An 18,705-nucleotide genomic window follows, 5' to 3' on the forward strand; every position below is an offset into this window, starting at 1 on the left:
TTCAGGGGAGATCAAATTAATTGGTAGCAAGGCAGAAGGCTGGTCAGAGTTACGGGATGAAAGTGTAGTCAGAATTAGATTCTGGCAGAAAGCAGGTCTGGTTCTCTGGGGCAGAAAGTATCCAAGATTCAGGCAGGTCCAGGGTCACAAAACAAAGGTGAGCCAGAGCTGAGCAAACAGGTTCGGGTGTGAGCTTTGCAGGCGATCTGACAAAAGGCTGAAGACAGGGCTTTAAATACTGGGAGAGGTTAGTGGGGTAACCCGATTGGATGAGAGGGGGCTCATGTCATACGTATGATTACTGTGAATGTATGTGTGTGCATGTGTATCTGTTTATGCACATGTGTGCACATGGAATGGGTTAACATGACCCCTGGAGGCAAACATACGCAAAAATTGGTCATCCTAGGCCCTACGGTTCCCAAGATATTCACAGAAAACTCTGTTGGTGTACGGTCACTAAATGTACACATAAATTATTTTATTGTAAGGCCCCCCATGAACGAATGGCATGCATTCGGAGGGTGTCATAATGATCCTACACTTTCAATTTCGTGCAGTTTTGACCATGTCAGCCAGAGATATTGTGATTAAAACACCTAATTTTTTGCTTTTTAACTTTTAACTAGGTGTTGCTATACATGAAATAAGTGGTAATGGGATGGGTTGACATGGCCCCTTAAGACCAACATACAAAAAAAGGTGGTCCTCCTAGGCCTTACGGTTCTTGAGATATTCACAGAAAACTGTCTCCGGCCACCTACAGGCCAGTTGGTGTACAGTAACATAAATTAATTTATTGTGTGGCCCCCCATCAACGGAATTCCACGAAACTTGGCGTGCATTCAAAGGGTGTCATAATGATCCTACACTTCCAATTTCTTGCAGTTTTGACTATGTTAGGTCACAGATACCTGCGATTACAACTAGGGATCGACCGATATGGATTTTTTAGTGCCGATCCCGATATCGATTTTTTTCCATCAGCCTTAGCCGATGACCGATACAGCCTGCCGATTTTCTTGAGCCGATATTTGGAGCCGATACTGCTTTTATTTTGCTCCCTCAATTTACATCATACAAATGACACATAATTACACAAATGATGATAACAAATGTTATAAGTCTCAATTTAAAAAAGGAACATTTATTGAACTTATGGATGGGTGCACTGAATATGGTTAACTGTGCAAAATGATTTCATCAACATCTTACAACACAGCCTTGATGATGCATTGCTTGCTGACATATTATAAGACATAATTCAGGTCATCACAAAATGTCCTTTGTCAACACATTTAAATAATATAAGAAAACAATAAGCCTGAAAAGTAGCTATTGAAATAAAGTGCTTGATTTGTAATTTGCATGGTTTCAATTTTTCTATGTCTATATTTCTCTAAAAAAAGCTGGCAGATTTGTCAACCACAGAACATAAATCAGCAGAGGAAAATAACGTGGTGTCAGATGTTTCTGTTCCAAACGGCATCAACGTTAAAAGGTATAAAAACATATCTCTCAAAGTTTTAAAATCTCTCCTTCAGGTAGCGCAGCACTCTCATATCGCTGTGATGCGTGTGTCCCACTGAGTGAGACAGACCAGATGCACACGGGTGGTTGACGTTTTAGGCCAAAAAAAAGTTTTTGAAAAAAAATTCAGATATCAGGCATAGAAATCACTTAGTCCTGTTGTACTGACCTACAAGTACTCTTCTGGAATAGATATCTTGTAGAGCAGGGAGTTCAGTTACACCAAGGTATTTAAAACTTGTGACTCTCTCTACAGGTTGCCCGCTGATCATTAGTGGGGTGTAACTGTAGTTCTGTAGGTAGCATCATCACCTGGTATGGGAACTCCACAGTTAGAGATTGTAGTACTCTGCAGAGAGCAGCAGAACTACAGTTACACCCCACTAATGATCAGCGGGCAACCTGTAGAGAGAGTCACAAGTTTTAAATACCTTGGTGTCCACATTACTGAAGACTTAACATGGACTGTTAACACTCAATATGTTCTGAAGAAGTCCAGACAACGACTCTACTTCCTTCGACAGCTAAGGAAATTCAAAGTTTCTACATCCATCATGAAGGCCTTCTACACTTCAGCGGTTGAGAGTGTTCTAACTGGTAGCATCATCACCTGGTATGGGAACTCCACAGTTAGAGATTGTAGTACTCTGCAGAGAGTAGTGCGGCTCAGCTGAGCGTACTATAAGAACTCAACTCCCTGCTCTACAAGATATCTATTCCAGAAGAGTACTCCTAAGAGCCCAAAAGATTCTGAAGGACTCTTCTCATCCTAACAATGGATTATTCCTACCGCTGAAATCAAGAAGACGCCTATGTAGTCACAAAGCCAGAACTGAGAGACTCAGGAGAAGTTTTTATCCCCAGGCCATCCGAACTCTGAACTCACACTATACTGACTTTGCACACATTCACTCCTCAGCACTCTCAAACATTTCCCAACTCTGAACTCACACTATACTGCTGACTTTGCACTCATTCACTCCTCAGCACTCATGACCCCCCCACACACACACACACACCTACAAGACTTTTAGCACTTTTACATCCCTCTCCCTATGCTACAGACCTTTTATTTATTTTCTTATTTCATCACACGTCAAAACACACACACACACACACATCTGACTTTCTCCAACTTTTGCACATCTCCATAGAACTTTTTATTTATTATTTTTGATATCTCCTCCATCTACCCATGTCCTTGATTGCCTAGCCTTTCTGCCCCGTCCACCCCCCACCCCACCCCCATCCCCAACACACACACTTACATCATCACTGTCATCACTTCACATACATACAGCACACTGCTTGCTACAGTAAGCCTCCCTCTACATACTTGCTGCACACTGCCCCCCACATACACAGCACATTGTCTTTGTGGATCTTCTCAACACACATCCTCTACATACTTACAGCACACTGCCCCCACCTACCCACACACACACTACCACACACACACACACACACAGTCACTGCTCCACTCCCTCCCCGCCCACACACACATCTTCACTGTCATCACTCACATACATTACATACAGTACTCTGCTTGAAATAGTAAGTCCCTGCCCCCCCTACATACACACAGTACATTATTTCATCAGGAAGCTTCTCCAACACACATCCCCAACATACTTACAGTACACTGCCCCCCACCCCACCCCCATCCCCAACACACACACTTACATCATCACTGTCATCACTTCACATGCATACAGCACACTGCTTGCTACAGTAAGCCTCCTCTACATACTGCTGCACACTGCCCCCACATACACAGCACATTGTCTTCAGGATCTTCCAACACACATCCTCTACATACTTACAGCACACTGCCCCCCACCTACCCACACACACACACTACACACACACACACACACAGTCACTGCTCCACTCCCTCACCACACACACATCTTCACTGTCATCACTCACATACATTACATACAGTACTCTGCTTGAAATAGTAAGTCCCTGCCCCCCCCACACAGCACATTATTTCATCAGGAAGCTTCTCCAACATACTAACAGCACACTGCCCCCAATACACAGCACATTGTCTCATGAGGAAGCTTCTCCAACACACATATTGCACACTGCCCTCCCCCCACCCACAGCACACTATCCCATCTCCCTGTCATCCCCCAACACACACACCAACACCCCTGGCAGTTGGGTTAGCCCTTGAGCCGTGGATCTGCCCAAGGTTTCTTCCTTGGTAAGGGAGTTTTTCCTTGCCCCTGTTGCTCTTGGGTGCTCCTTTGTTGGTGCCCCCCACCCAATCCCAATCCTCCCCACCTTTTTATGCAGCCCTTGCCACTTAATCTACTAAACCCCTCTTCTACTTTTTACCCCCCCCCATTAATGCACAAATAGGCTGACACCAGACATAATTTCATTGCATTTCTTACTTCCAGTAACTATATGCATGTGACAATAAACTTCCTTGTATCCTTGTATCCATTCCCAATAATATGTATGGTCTTTTAGATTTTGTGTTGAAATTCATATTTATTCACTAATTAGTTGTGGTAGTGACTAAAATTGTCATATGGTGTGACATGAAAGTTATTGTTTGTAAAATTATAATGGGGTATTTTGTTTTTAATGTGAGCAATGTATTATAATCTTCTATCATTACTTCATCAAGATCTAGCATTTCCTTGTGCAAATTTATTACATTTTACAGTATATTTCTACATCAATACACAGAGTAAGGCATATGTCCTCAATCTTTCAATAAACGTCATATTCATTTTGACATACCTTGATTTAAAAGAAAGAAAATGCTTGTGACTTTTGCTGACCCTATTTTCTATCTGTTCCATTGAGATTTGTATGATATAGACCCCAAAAGCCTTTTTATTTTCATAATTTCTTGATGTCACACATATTGTATAGCTCTTGGGTTCCCTGAGTTTTTCTCTTCTCAATGGTGGGCTTCAATCTGAATGTTTGTAGTTCCCCTTTGAGTTTATTCTCTTTATATCTGTTAAAGACAAATTCAACAATTTATTCAGATAATTTAAAAAGTTTTCCTGCATTATAATCAGATTAAATTGTTGCAATTACTTATAGTGCTAAAGACAACATTAATATTACTGTTTTCTTTAACACCAGAATTTATTTTCTCAGACTACTACTGATATTTAGAATGTCAAATATGTATCTTTTGTATCCAAGGCTGTAGAGTGAGTGAGTGAGTGAGTGAGTGTGTGTGGGGGTGATTTCTGTGTTTTATGTGTGTGTGATTCGCAATACATGCAATAGTTGCACATCTTAAATAATAAATGTTAAATCATGTTAAATATGTCAAAATATATATTACACTTAATTATGAGTTAAACATATGTATGAAAAAACATTATTTATGCAGGAAAATGCAGTTTCTATCATACAGTGTGACAAATAAATCTTATGGTGTGACGAGAAAACCCGGTCACACTATATGATATTGGGTCACACCATATGAGGTTTCATGTACTTAGCATGTCATTAAACAATGTGCTTTTATGCTCAGATCCTAAAAACATGCTAACTGCAATATGACAATATAGTTTTAAAGGTAATATTGACTGAAAAGTAATTTTATTTGGCCATTTTTGCGTAAAATGTGTCACACCAGAAGACAGTGCAAAAGGGAACTGAAGCAGGAGTGCCGGATATACTTGATTTTTTTGAAAACATGAAGAGAGAAAACTCACCTTGTAACTTTCAGTGTCCTTCTGAGGTGTTGTTCTTCCTTCTGAAAGAAGGAGGACCCCTACTCCCCAAAGGTCTCCAAACAATTGCCCGTTTAAAAAAAAGTAATATGGCGTCACACCATATGATATCCATTTTTGGGACAAAGTGTTTTAGTTAAGGGTGGCTTCACAATATTATGCCTGAACTTTTAGTCAAGCAGACCCACAAGTAGGCATCTGGGTTATCTATATATGATTGAATAAACAGAAAATGAATTAATTTTCTTGTTTTTATTCAAAATCAAAATTTGTGAAATGTGACTGGGACAGCTTTGGGCTGTCAGCTGGGATGAGTTTTTTCTGGTTTGGCTTAAAATTGTGAAAAAATGGAAGATTAATCCCATGAATGCTCTGTATGTTCATATAAAACAGCATTTTCTGAACAATATCCCCATAGTTTTTGATAATTTTTTTATAATTTACCTATCTTTGACACATTGGACCAAAAAAAGGCCATGTCATGTCAACCACCCACACACAAACTTTTGTTTGGTAGCTGACGAACCACCATTGAACTGGATTGATAATGATAACGTTAGCAAACGTTACACGGTATGTCTGGTACATGATAAACGTTAACACAAATTAATATTCAACTACATATAACACGTCTCTCTGATATCACTGCGATAGCAACTCGGCCCCGCTCGAAGGGAGAGGGGGAGGGAGACGCACACACCACACGCGTCCAAAACTCAGCCAGGTGGTCGCTGAATAAAACTCCCACAAATATCTCGGAACAACATCGTCATTACTTAATCATATGATTGACCAGTGTTCGTAACAGCTACCGCTAAAGCATGCATACGGATAGCCTAACTTAGCTATTTGCAGCTCCCTAAATACAATGGCAAGCAGTTTTATAAACGAGGCATTAAGCATTAAACAAAGTACCTATCTATCATTCGCGTTTTCCATTTGGACCCACAAACTTGGTTCCACCTTCAAAGTGTATGGCAATATTACAGCTAAGTCAAACAGTTAAAAGACGCTTTGAAAGATTAAAGTTTAGGCTACTGTTGTCTTGAAGAGCAGGCTTTCAGCACTCAGCTTGTGGGGGAGGGGCAGTCTGCACGTGAATTGCAGCATCTCCAGCAACACAGAGCTGTCTGTGGACTAATGCGGGGAAAAAACTATGAACGCCGATGCCGATACACGTAAAAAACGCAAATATCGGCCGGCCGATATATCGGTCGATCCCTAATTACAACTAGCCTGGAAACCAGACTCTCTGGCCTAGATCCATAGGCATTCGTTTATTTCCGGGTGGGAGGGCACAGTTTAAGGTTTAAAATCATTGGAGTTCCTTTGAACCAATCACTAACAACCGGCGTTTCGTCATACAGAGAAGTTTCTCTGCAGCACGCCCATAACAAGCACGGGTGCATCTTATCAGCAAACAATCACACGTTTCATCTGCGTAACTCTCGCCAAAATGCATCTTATTGTGTTTTGTGAATGTGCCCAAGTCAAACTTTCATAGTAATGCAAGTACGTCCAAAGCGCCACTTTTAAGCATGTATGCGTTGTCGTTTTCGGGTGAAATGACCTTTTGAATGGGATTCCTATAGGGCTACTACTTTTTTGATACAATCGCGTCAAAATCGCTATTTTTCAAATACTATGAAGGCTCGACACAACATGAAACTTTGATCGAAGTATCATCAGTGTCTCTACACATGAACTCGAGCATTGAGAACATTGTTGGTGTACACAGAGTTTACTAAAAGAGAGGTTTTGAACAACTCGTTTTTTCAAACTTGTTTTTTCTGCTCGCTGCCATTTTGCCATCTTGCAAGGAGTGAGTTGTCCAAAATCTTTATTTTTAGTAAACTATGTGTACACGAACAATGTCCTTAATGCTCGAGTTCATATGTAGAGACACTGATTATGCTTCGATCAAAGTTTCAAGTTATGTCGAGCCTTCTTAGTGTTTGAAAAATAGCGATTTTGACCCGACCATGTAGCCTACTAAACTACAGTTTGACTCGGGTACGTTCATAGCCTATTTCAAAATCTATGACTAAAGTTTAGCTGACGATATAACATCCTACTCCACTGTGACTTCGTTCATGACACTCCTGTTAATAGGCTAAAGTATTGTAATGATCTGAGCCTAGCTGTTGATGACTGTGCTCCCATGATGCTGTTCGGTTGATGTGTTATGTTGAATGTTCATGTTAACCATGCAAGTTACCAATGTTGTGCGTCCTGACTGTCGTGTTTATGTTTATAGTTGATTACAGTGTTCATAACCGGGTCTAACTAGTGTGTGTTGTAGATACAGCCTCACATAGATGTTTAGTGCTGGAGCATAAGGGCCAGGTCTGGCCCGGCATTATGCGTTCGTGTGTTTTGGTGCGTAACCAATAAAGACCTTTCTAAAACAACTTTGCAAGATTGTTACAGTATTATTTACATTTGCTCAAAGATTTCATAAGTATAAGTAATTTTCACTCCCTACGTTGATGTATTCCAAGCGATCTGCTTCAGGGATGGGGACGTAGTAGAAACACCTTGCCTGGGTACGTAATCGCTCTCAGGGACGCCCACTGTTCGCTGGTTGGTCGGCTGCCCAACTGCCGAAGTAAACGAGTGTGAATCAACCTATTCCAGACAGAGTACTGTAGGGAAAAGAAATCGACCGGAAGTACGTAGACAGGCCAAGGCCAGGCTAAATTACAACACCTCATTTTTACTTTTTTGTGTTTAACTAGGTGGCACTATACATGAAATGAGTGGTTATGGAATGGGTTGACATGGCCCCTTAAGATCAACATACAAAAAAAGTGGTCCTCCTAAGCCCTACGGTTCTCGTGATATTCACAGAAAACTGTGGGCCTGTCCACACGGAGACGCTTTTTAGGTTAAACGCAGAGGTTTTGCTTCGTCTTGGCCAAGCGTCCAAACGAATCCTGTAAACCCACTGCCCGAAACCGCACTTTTCTGAAACCTGGTCCCAGAGTGGAAAAATCTGAAACCGTAGCCCGTTTGAATTCGTTTAGACAGCGAAACCGCACATCCTGCTCGCGTATCGATGATGTCATCGCCACACCTCAGCTGCCCTGGACTTGCACTTATAGTATTGCCTAACAATACTAGTATTGATACATGACTTTGCCTACGATTACACTCCGTAAGATAAATATCACAACTGGTGCTGTGCAGCGCCGATAGCTTATGACTTGGTGGACTGAACACTGTTTTTCCCGGTGTTTTTATGCATTCTAGCTACTGTCAGTGACGCAGTTGAGAGAACTTAAGTTATTAGGAAAGTGCGGTGTAAGTTTAGGCTACATTAATTTGTGCGTAGTGCCAGTGTCATTCATTTATTTTACATGTCTTACAACATACATGCATTCACAGTCGATATAAGCATAGGCCTACAAAGACACTTAGAACTCACGTTAAGCCGATGGTAGCACACTGAATGCGAATGCGCGATTTGATGCAGGCAAAAGTATTGACTGTTACTAACGAAGGTTTTATAGCAATATTATAAATGTGGCGACAGAATAGCCTAGAACTTGGGAAAGCCTTGCATTTAGTAGCCTAATTGCGGTGATAGCCAAAACTAATGTGAATCACGGACTATCCTACAACCAAAGAAAGTAAAGGTGATTAGTAGGCCTACCTGCGTTAGCCAAATAAAGGACGGGACTGCACCCTTCACAAACCGTAAAATAAAGTTTATTAGTTTTACAGTTGACTACAGTTGACAGTTCACCATCAGTCCACACAAACAATTCTGGTTTCCTTGCACTAGCCATTTCGTCGTAGCCTATTCTGTCTGTTTGTAAAGTGCAAGTTTTGGTCAATTTCTGTAAAGAAACAGTGCCACCTATAGGCCTGGGGTATGAAGTGTTGAGTCGTGTTGAGATGGATGGACGCAAATATTCTTGATACGGTTCCAGGGAAGACGGAGGAAAAAAAGATCGGTTTGGTACGTGTGGACTAGGCCTGTGTCTGCCCTACCCTCCTTTCGGGGGGTCCATTCCAGCGGGGGGGCTACAGATCAAAGCGAAAAACGCTGGTTCCATGCTATCCATGTGTGGTTACATGCCCACCAAGTTTTGTGTACCCCGGTCTTCAAAAAATCTGACTAAACCTATATTCGCTGCGCAGCGGTCATAATAAGTGTTTACAGTACCAGAAAAATAAAGAAAAACAATACGTTTGTTTTGTTGGTTTGGCTTGGAATAGAGGCACAGAGCTTACAAAGTCCATTCTAGGCTTGCCTTCAATCCTCAAACAGTCAGTCCACAGTGAAGTAGTTAATTGCATGGACTTACAAATGTACCCTATTTTTCATTGTTGTATACTTTTCATTGTTTTAGATGGAGAACAGCCAGTGCCTGGAAAAACACTGAGAGGGATGGGAAAATGCACCCAAGAAGCAGTATAGAGTCTGGACCTGAAGCCTGACTTTATCCCACAAAGAGCACATGGTCCAGTCTGGAATATCAGCATCCACAGAGTAACAAACTGCATTAAATATGAAAGGACTCATGTAACATGAAGATTTGTTACATACACTTGATAAATGTTTCAAACAGAACAACCAAGACAATATCTGATTGGGGGATAATGAGGGCAAATGTCTGTTCTCTGTTTTATTGTGTTCAATTGACTTTAACCGTTTTTACTGTTATGATTCCATCTGTTCACAGAAGTATTTGAGAAGAAGTATTTTTGAAAAAGCTAATGTGTGTAAATGTAATGGTTAAGAATAATAAAACATTGTATTACTAGTGAACATTGACTTATGTCATTGACTTTCTCCATGCTGACAGAACAGCTGTTGACTATGGTAAGATCAGAAGTGGGGGTTTGTACATTTATGTTAACAAAACGTGGTGCACGGACACCGTCATCACTCTTCATTGCTCATTGCAGATACATTGCACATAATCTGTACATGTTGTTCATACACTGTTCATATTACAAAGCCATATTTATTCTACTCTTATAAGGTAACTGCTTAAACATTGCACATATGTAATTTATTACTCTAAACCACCTTCTGTAAACCAACTGTATACTGTCTACACTGCACTATATTTCCTGTCCTGTCTATGCACCACCTATACTATACTTTATACCTATAGTATACTTTGCATTGCACTTTTCTTCTGGTTAGACGCAAACTGCATTTTGTTGTCTTTGGATACTCTGCACAATGGCAATAAAGTTCAATCTAATCTAATCTAATCTAATGGATTAATTTTTAATTATTTCACTGGAAAGTCGCGGTAAGGGTAATCTACCGTACAATAAAACAAAAGTAAGGGCAACAAACTGCACACTAAAAGGGTGGTAAGAGCAACGTGTAAACTTGTGGTAAGGGCATCATACTGGAAAACACATTTACAGCAAGGCTACTGTTGAAGGGTCGTTCCAGTAAGTCTTTGGCAAGAGTTACTGTAAAAATGCAATACAAGTCTAACAGTGCAGCTTCCTTCCCTCCCTGCCTCCCTACCTATCCCATTAAACGAGAAGAAAACATGACATCTCCAAATGAGGTCTAAGCAGGAACTCCATTAGCTTACCGTAACAATCATAAGGAGTTTATTTATGTCAGGGGGGTGACAGACAGTGATTTCATTACAAGTGGTATCACAGAGCGTACATCCCGATTGTATTCTTATGGGAAATGTTGTCTAATTGAACACTTTGCCTCATTTTTTACCTCTTCATCATTTTCTTTTTTTTCTGGTAAAGAACATTCAGGTCCCTGATTAAGTCATCAGCTCACACTGACCTGAGGGCCATTACAGATGAAATGAGTCCTCATTTGCGCAGGCTAACATGCAGTTTCAAAGCAGAAGTGGAAAGCTCAGATAATCACTCTCTTTCATCAGTTACCCCCTGTCTCCATTCCAGAGGTTTACAGCTTTGGACTTCCAATCCATCCCTAATGCATTGATCCACTACCTCCAGCTCTGCACCCCCACACACACACACACACACACACATACACTCATTAACCCCCTGCCACACACACAAAAAAAAAAATGCATGTGCACTTGCTTGAGAAAGAATATGCACAGCACAGACACACACACACACACACACACATGCAGGCACACACACACACACACACACCCACACCCACACACACACATACACCACGAGAGAGAATTAACTGAAGAATTAACTGAAGCAGATTAGGACACTGAAATACCATGTTGGAATTGCAGTCACATCCTTACTATACAGGCACAGCTCTGCAGAGCCGTTTGTGTATGCTCTTGCATGTGTGTGTCTGTGTGTGTGTGTGTGTGTGTGTGTGTGTGTTTCTGTGTTATTTATGTGTGTGTGTGTGTGTGTGTGTGTGTGTGTTTCTGTGTGTGTGTGTGTGTGTGTTTGTTTTGTGTGTGTGTGTGTGTGTGTGTGTGTGTGTGTGTGTGTGTGTGTGTGTGTGTGTGTGTTGGGGGATTCTGGGTGATGGGAAAATTAATGAAGAAAGAGTCGTTTTTGTGCCAGTCTCAGCACGTCTTCATGTCTCTCCTGTATCTCTGCCGTGATTTATCAAACGCTTTTCCACCGGGTCCAGCAGGTCTGTCGCGGCTTCATTGTGCTGACTGAGCAATACATACGATTGAGCAGTAATTGCCAAACAGCAGGTCTATGTCATGACAAAATGGCAACTCCACATTAAGTCATGCGTAAAAACAACTATGCAAGCTACATGCATGACCAAATCCACAGTTCTCATGGACATACTGTATGTCTGCATCCCGAAAGATATAGGCGACCAGAACTCTCCAAATGTGAGGCAATTGAATTCAAAACCTCAGATATAGTTCCCATGTGCCCCACCACAAACACATCCTGCATAAAGATAAACTCCCACAGGAATGGTGTTTTATAGCTTGAAAACAGAAAGGGACATTTATACACGCATATGGAAAGGACAGGACCTTACACACCGTGGCCTGGGAATATGAACTTTGTTTTCGTATGAGTAAAGAGATGTTCAGAATGAAAGCATGCAAGTTTACAGCATGCGGAGAAGGAAAATGGATTTTCTCCCACTGTGGTAAATGACTAAACACTCGTCTTTGTTCAGCTGACAATATTTCCAAATTGTGTGCGAGGGAGAGGAGGATTGAGGGGGGGAGGCAAAAGGCTTTGTTGTGTGGTATTCAGACGCAATTTTTGGAAAGGGAAGCAATCCAACAGGCACAGAGAGGGATGCACAACGAAAATTATTTGCTCAGTGATTAAACCCCTAGTGAAAATATTTTACAAGACGTGGTGGTTTTCAGTGGGTTTTCAAAAATAACTGTCATCATCGGGCTTATTGTTGTGATGATGGGCCCAGCTCAGCAGGTCCCTGCAGTAGGTCCCTAAATAGCCTATTTGCTGAATGTATGACTATGGCTGGGCTTTGCCTTTGGGAGCTGGATAACACAATGTTGATAACTGGGGCAGCTGTACTTAGGAAGACTGTTGAGCACACATTCAAAACAGTGGCCCTTCCCATTTCACCAAGAACATCACAGCCTCTTTCAGAAGTCCCTGCTTCAGTCATTGCAAGGGCACCTGATTGATTATTCACCCACTAAGAGGATACTGTTTTTTAGAATTGATTTTGATTAAGTTTTATTTAGTATAATTTGTATTTTGTATATTTAGTATATGTTTTATCTTCTACAGTCCTTATTGCTTAGTTATGTTTTTTTATATTATATACTTTTAATTACTTTTTCTGCTGTTATTGAATGTGTGTGTGTGTTGTCTGTATGCTACTGTGACCTTGAATTTCCCCTAGGGATCAATAAAGTATATCTATCTATCTAAAAATACATGGCTTGATAGAATCACACAAAATGTGAACATAAGATTAAATGCAATGCATGCAATCCGACATTTTTACACTACATTTCTTGGTTGGGAACTGTATGTCCACATTCAAAAGCATTCCAGTAAAAAGCAAATATTTTTTTCCCCTTTCCTGTTTACAGTTAGCCTGACGAGCCAGACCCACATTAAAATGTAGGGAGCCAGACCCACATTAAAATGTAGGGTCTGGGCACTCACCGTTCGCAGTGCTCAGTTCGAGGGGCGGGATAATCAGTTGTCTTTCAAATTCCCTCTGCACTCTGTTGGGTCATTTTAACTGTTCATCTGTTTTAACAGTCTAAACTGTGTTAACATGATTATTACACATTGACCAAAAAAAACAACATGATTATTAACCAAAATAATATGTATGAGATAAAATTGTAAGTTATTTTTTTGATACAAATGTGATTGTATTGATATTGCAACTAATTTTGATAATAAAACTATTTAATGGTGATTTAGGCTCGTCTGTATACATAATTTCAAAATTAGTTATTTAGAGTTCCTTTCACCCAATTGCTACCAAACTTGGTATTTATTTAGCCGACAGGTACATGCAACTTTCTGCTATTTCACTTTTTTTTATAACATGCTGTGTTGAAGCTGTAGAGCTTCACAAACTCAAAAAATGTGCCTGGAATATGCAAATTGTATGCTAATCTATTCTAATTAGCATATATAAACAATATATAATTGTCATGTCAAACATATATTTGTGTAGCCTAACTATCTGGCTTCAAGAGAAAATGGATGGTTTCTTTGTGATATGCTTAGGTCACCCACAGCAGAATGAAATATCAAAGGAGTAATTTTTGGCCTATTTTGGCCCTGTCGGGAAAGAGAGCCACATGTTTTCATCAACATCGCATCTGATATTATCCAAGGCGATGCACCTGGGATAAAACCACTTGGTAGCCGAAGCAGAGGTTTTTATACTGTGTCTTTGGAATATTGTTTTTGCTATTGTGGTGTTGTGTGTTAACATTCATACAAAAAGAATACATAATTTTGTTGGGAGGTATAGCTTGTCTGTTAAGAAAATGTAAGCATTGTGGAAATGTGTTCACTGACTGCATATGTGAAAACGACATGAAATGCGTGAATGGTATGGCCACAAAAGACCGATGCTGTGCCAATTGTGTTTAGAGTTTTGACAATGTGACAACTGGTTAGACAAACGCTTGTTAGCGACTGAAAAAAACTGTAAGACCTGTTTGTCCAGTAGGAGCACTATAACTGCCCGCACTTGAGAGATCCATCATTTGGTCCCGGGATGGAGGGAGATTCATGCTGAGTTAATGCAGACAGAAAAAAGGACACTGCCAGCACCCCACAGATATGCACTCAGGCCAGCTTGACCTGTGTGAAACTGGAGGTGATGCTAGATTTCATGCACTAAAAGGTGAACATAACAGTGAAATTACACCTTTTTTGTACTTTTAAATTAAAATATCCACATTGCCTGTGCTCCATTCTGCTTTCTGACATTTTGGTTTCTATCACATGGCGACAACTGAGTCATGCTGCTTCAAAGCAGAGCAGACTCAAACAGTGTAGACGTCTGATACTGCAGGAACAAAGCTAGGCATTCCCTGTTGAGACATCAGAGAGAGAGAGAAAGAGAGAGAGAGAGAGAGAGACTGACTGCCGACTGAGGGGAACAAAAAAGTAACACAAAGAGGAAAGGTGAACATAAAATGTGAGCGATCTAACTCATTTAGAGGAGGAAGGGATGAAGAAGAGGAGGAGACAAAGAGAAAAAGGATGAGTGTGTCATCTCACCTTGGCCTGTTCCACGGCAGATCGGTCTAATCCCTTAATATCCTGACAGCAAGCGTCCACTGTGACTCTTTTCAGTCCCACAGCACTTAAGAGGAAAACCCTTTAAGTGTGTGTGTGTGTGTGTGTGTATGAGTGTGTATGTGTGTATGTGTGAGCCAGAGAGAGAGAGAGAGAGAGAGAGAGAGTGTGTGTGTGTCTGTTTGTGTGTGTGTGTGTGTAGGTGTGTTTGCTGTTGTGCTTTCAAGAAAAGAGTTCTGTGATCCATACCTGCACAGTCCCTCCACAGCAGGAAAATGTGTTGAAACACCGCAAAAAAACCCAGCCTCTGACAATGCGTAATGAGATGAGATGGGGCAGGCACTGAGTCATGACCTATAGGGTCACCGCTACTCGGACGCCTCGCTGGACCTGTGTACAGCATCTCACAAGGGCACTCTCACTGGTACAACACTCTCACTGGTACCCCAGATAGCAAACATACACAGGGACGGAACTGGGCCACACCTACCACAACGTCCGGCACGGATCTGCATAATGGACCTGATCCGGCGTCCAAACGCACATCGGTCCAAAATTGGTCTGGATCTGTTTGACGGATCTGGTACCAATAAGGGCTAAGACTGGCCCAGTTCCGTATGGTAGTCTGTGTTACTGACGTGTTCCAGATCTGTTTATCATATGCAATACGGGTCCGCTTATTGTGTGTGGTGCGGACTCGTTTATCAGACATCAGCCGGCTTTATTTGACATGTGAAATGTGATTGGTAATTAGGGCTAATTATCCTGAAAAATCTGTTTGCTACACATTTGCTAACAAGTTCGTTATAGGTTCACCCAGGCTAAAGTTCACAGTAACGTTTTCCCAACAGCTCAACTGATAAACATAAGCTAGGCTACAAACACAAGGGGGGTAAAAAAAAACGTTACACATAAGTGTCTTATTATTTTTTTTATTCAACAACCTGGCTGTAGAAGTAGTTATTGTGATAGCTGTTTAAAATAGCTGTTTAAAATAGCAAAATAGTTATTGTGATAGCTGTTTTGCTTAAGTTAAGCTAGTTGTTGTTGCTGGAAAATAATAGTAAAGTTATCAATTGCTCGGTTGCTTGTTGTTGTCTCTGAATAAACCAACAGAGATAAAAAGCAGATACTACCTTGAAAAAGTTTGCTTGTCCTAGTCCAACCCCAGGCTGGCAAATCATGTCAAAAGATTGATAGTGAGCAAACCAAAGATCCTTGATTAACATTACCGCTTGGACTTCTGCATGCGTGGCAAGAATATGGGGTTGTTTTACAGCACTGTTAGATCTGACACAAACAACAATTGACTACTTTTACCACTGCTAGGTAATAATAAAAAATAATGAAACGAACATATGATCAATATTGAGCCAACTATATCTTCTTTTCCAGCCTTACTGTAGAAAATGAAGTGGCCATGGGAACATAGTGCACCCCATGGTTTCTAAATTTGTGCCATTCCAAAATACCTTTTTTTTCTTTAGCAGCCAGTTGAAAATGAAGTAGGGAAAGGACAGTCAATTTAGAATCAGCACCTTAATTAATATCATTACCACCTGGGTCTGCTGTGAAAAATGGTCCTTCGGCTCATATCCATTATCACAGGTTTGGGCCAAATCAGTGTTTGTATTTTAAACGATCTCCTGACTTCCAGTTGAGTTGCGGAAATTGGACCTGGGACAAATCTGTAAACCGGTGATAAAACAGCATTGCTAGCAGAGCTGAAACCTGTATCGGGAGTAGACCTGGCCCACAGTCAGATACCGTATGTCCGCTACAGGCGGATCTAAAGGCTTTTATGCGGATCCGGCCCAAAAGAAATTGCTATCTGGGACGACACTCTCGTATCAATGTACCGGTGTGCCAGTGGCTACGAAGGCGATTGCCCTCCAGTGGTGAATACCGCACACAGAGAGAGAGAGTTAACCCTACAGTGAAACTGATATTGTAGGGTAAACTTTGTCATCAGCATAGTCCATGTACAGTACACTGTCTGTGCAGCACCAACATTTTACATCCGTGTTGATCTATGCGTACACATTTAAAAACACATGGGTCAGGAGAAAAGCAAAATCTGTTTATGCTACTTTATTCATTTAGCTTCTGGGCAAAGCAATGTACAGCAATCAAGCGACATCGAGCAACAAACAGCACACTGCGGAGAGTAGGTATAGGGCAGCCGCGGACCACTGGTTAGAACTCTGGACTTGCAACCGGAGGGTTGCCGGTTCGAGCCCCGACCAGTGGGCCGTGGCTGAAGTGCCCTTGAGCAAGGCACCTAACCCCTCACTGCTCCCCGAAAGCCGCCGTTGTAGCAGGCAGCTCACTGCGCGGGATTAGTGTGTGCTTCACCTCACTGTGTGTTCACTGTGTGCTGTTTGTGTTTCACTAATTCACCGATTGGGTTAAATGCAGAGACCAAATTTCCCTCACGGGATCAAAAAAGTATATATACTATACTATACTTATATACTTATACAGTACTGATGCACATTTTCATTAGACTTGTTTGCTCTGTGGGAATTAAACCACTGGAGAAGGGCTGATAACATTAGAGCTCCGTTTCTTTCATGTTTCAGTGAATCCCAGCTGATTAGACGACCAACAACAATATTTTAATGTTGGCAGCTATTACTATTTAGTCAGAGGAGTACATGGGTATTATGGGCCAGAGAAAACGACAGACTTATAAAAACACTTTGCTGCATATTCTGATGACCTTGATATATTTCAACGACATATTTCAAACACTGTGATTTATTGATTGAGTTTCTGTGCTGAGAGACCTATACCAGAGACTTTCTAATGAGGAGACACAGCACTCAAAAAATCCTCCAAAGAAATGCATGGGGTTAGTTTATAACGCCAGTTGTCTACACATCACAACTCTTATGTGGCAAAACATTGACATGTGAATACATTAAGCCAATCATGTGCTGTGTTGTGAATACATTGAGCCAATCATATGGTGTGTTGTGAAGAAATCGTGGCAATCATGTGTTGTGATCTCGCCGCTGGAACAAGATTGGTGTCGTGAAGCCTTGCGGACACGCATTTCTGCCGAAATAGATGCCCGATAAGTGCCCAAAAAGCATTGCAATATGGCCGCTGAGTGGAGCCTGCCCACCATAATTTACCTCTGTGGGTTGGTCTGTTTTCTTTTCGAGGGAAATGTGGTGCCTCAGTTTGTTGGGTAAAGAGTTCATTCTGGAGAGCGTTATGAAACCCTCTTGGTATGTTTCTCTCGCTGAAGTAGAAAACTAAGCTACTGAACCCGTCATTCACTGTGTCACAATGCCAAGGGTTTTGTATTCTAACACTAAATCTGGCAGTCTATACACACAATACACATTATAGTTTTGGTCGGGAGAACGCACGCAGGGGACCATGCCAAGACTTGGCACAGACAGTAAATACTGAAACCTACAGAGAGAACAGTGTTGGTGCTAGCTGGAAGTTAAGTGTTGTTAACTCAAGATCAATGAGGTTCCTTTCTTTGCTGACCCATGGAGGACCTATTTTTTCTATATTCTATTTTTTCCTTTTTTCTATTTTCCACCCTCTTCATATAGGTTCCAACTATATGGCAATGTATGCAACCTCCTCTTAGGATTATTAGGGGGGCAGCCGTGGCCCAGAGCCATGCCATGGCCTACTGGTTAGCACCTCAGCCTTGTAACCGGTTAGTAGACTTGTAACCAGAACAGCTGAAGTGCCCTTGAGCAAGGCTGGATCCAGATCCATAAATATGAACCTCGCTTTGCTCTTTAGTAATATGTATTAC

The sequence above is a fragment of the Alosa alosa genome, chromosome 5 (assembly GCF_017589495.1).
Source record: "Alosa alosa isolate M-15738 ecotype Scorff River chromosome 5, AALO_Geno_1.1, whole genome shotgun sequence".
In the NCBI taxonomy this organism is placed as follows: domain Eukaryota; kingdom Metazoa; phylum Chordata; class Actinopteri; order Clupeiformes; family Clupeidae; genus Alosa; species Alosa alosa.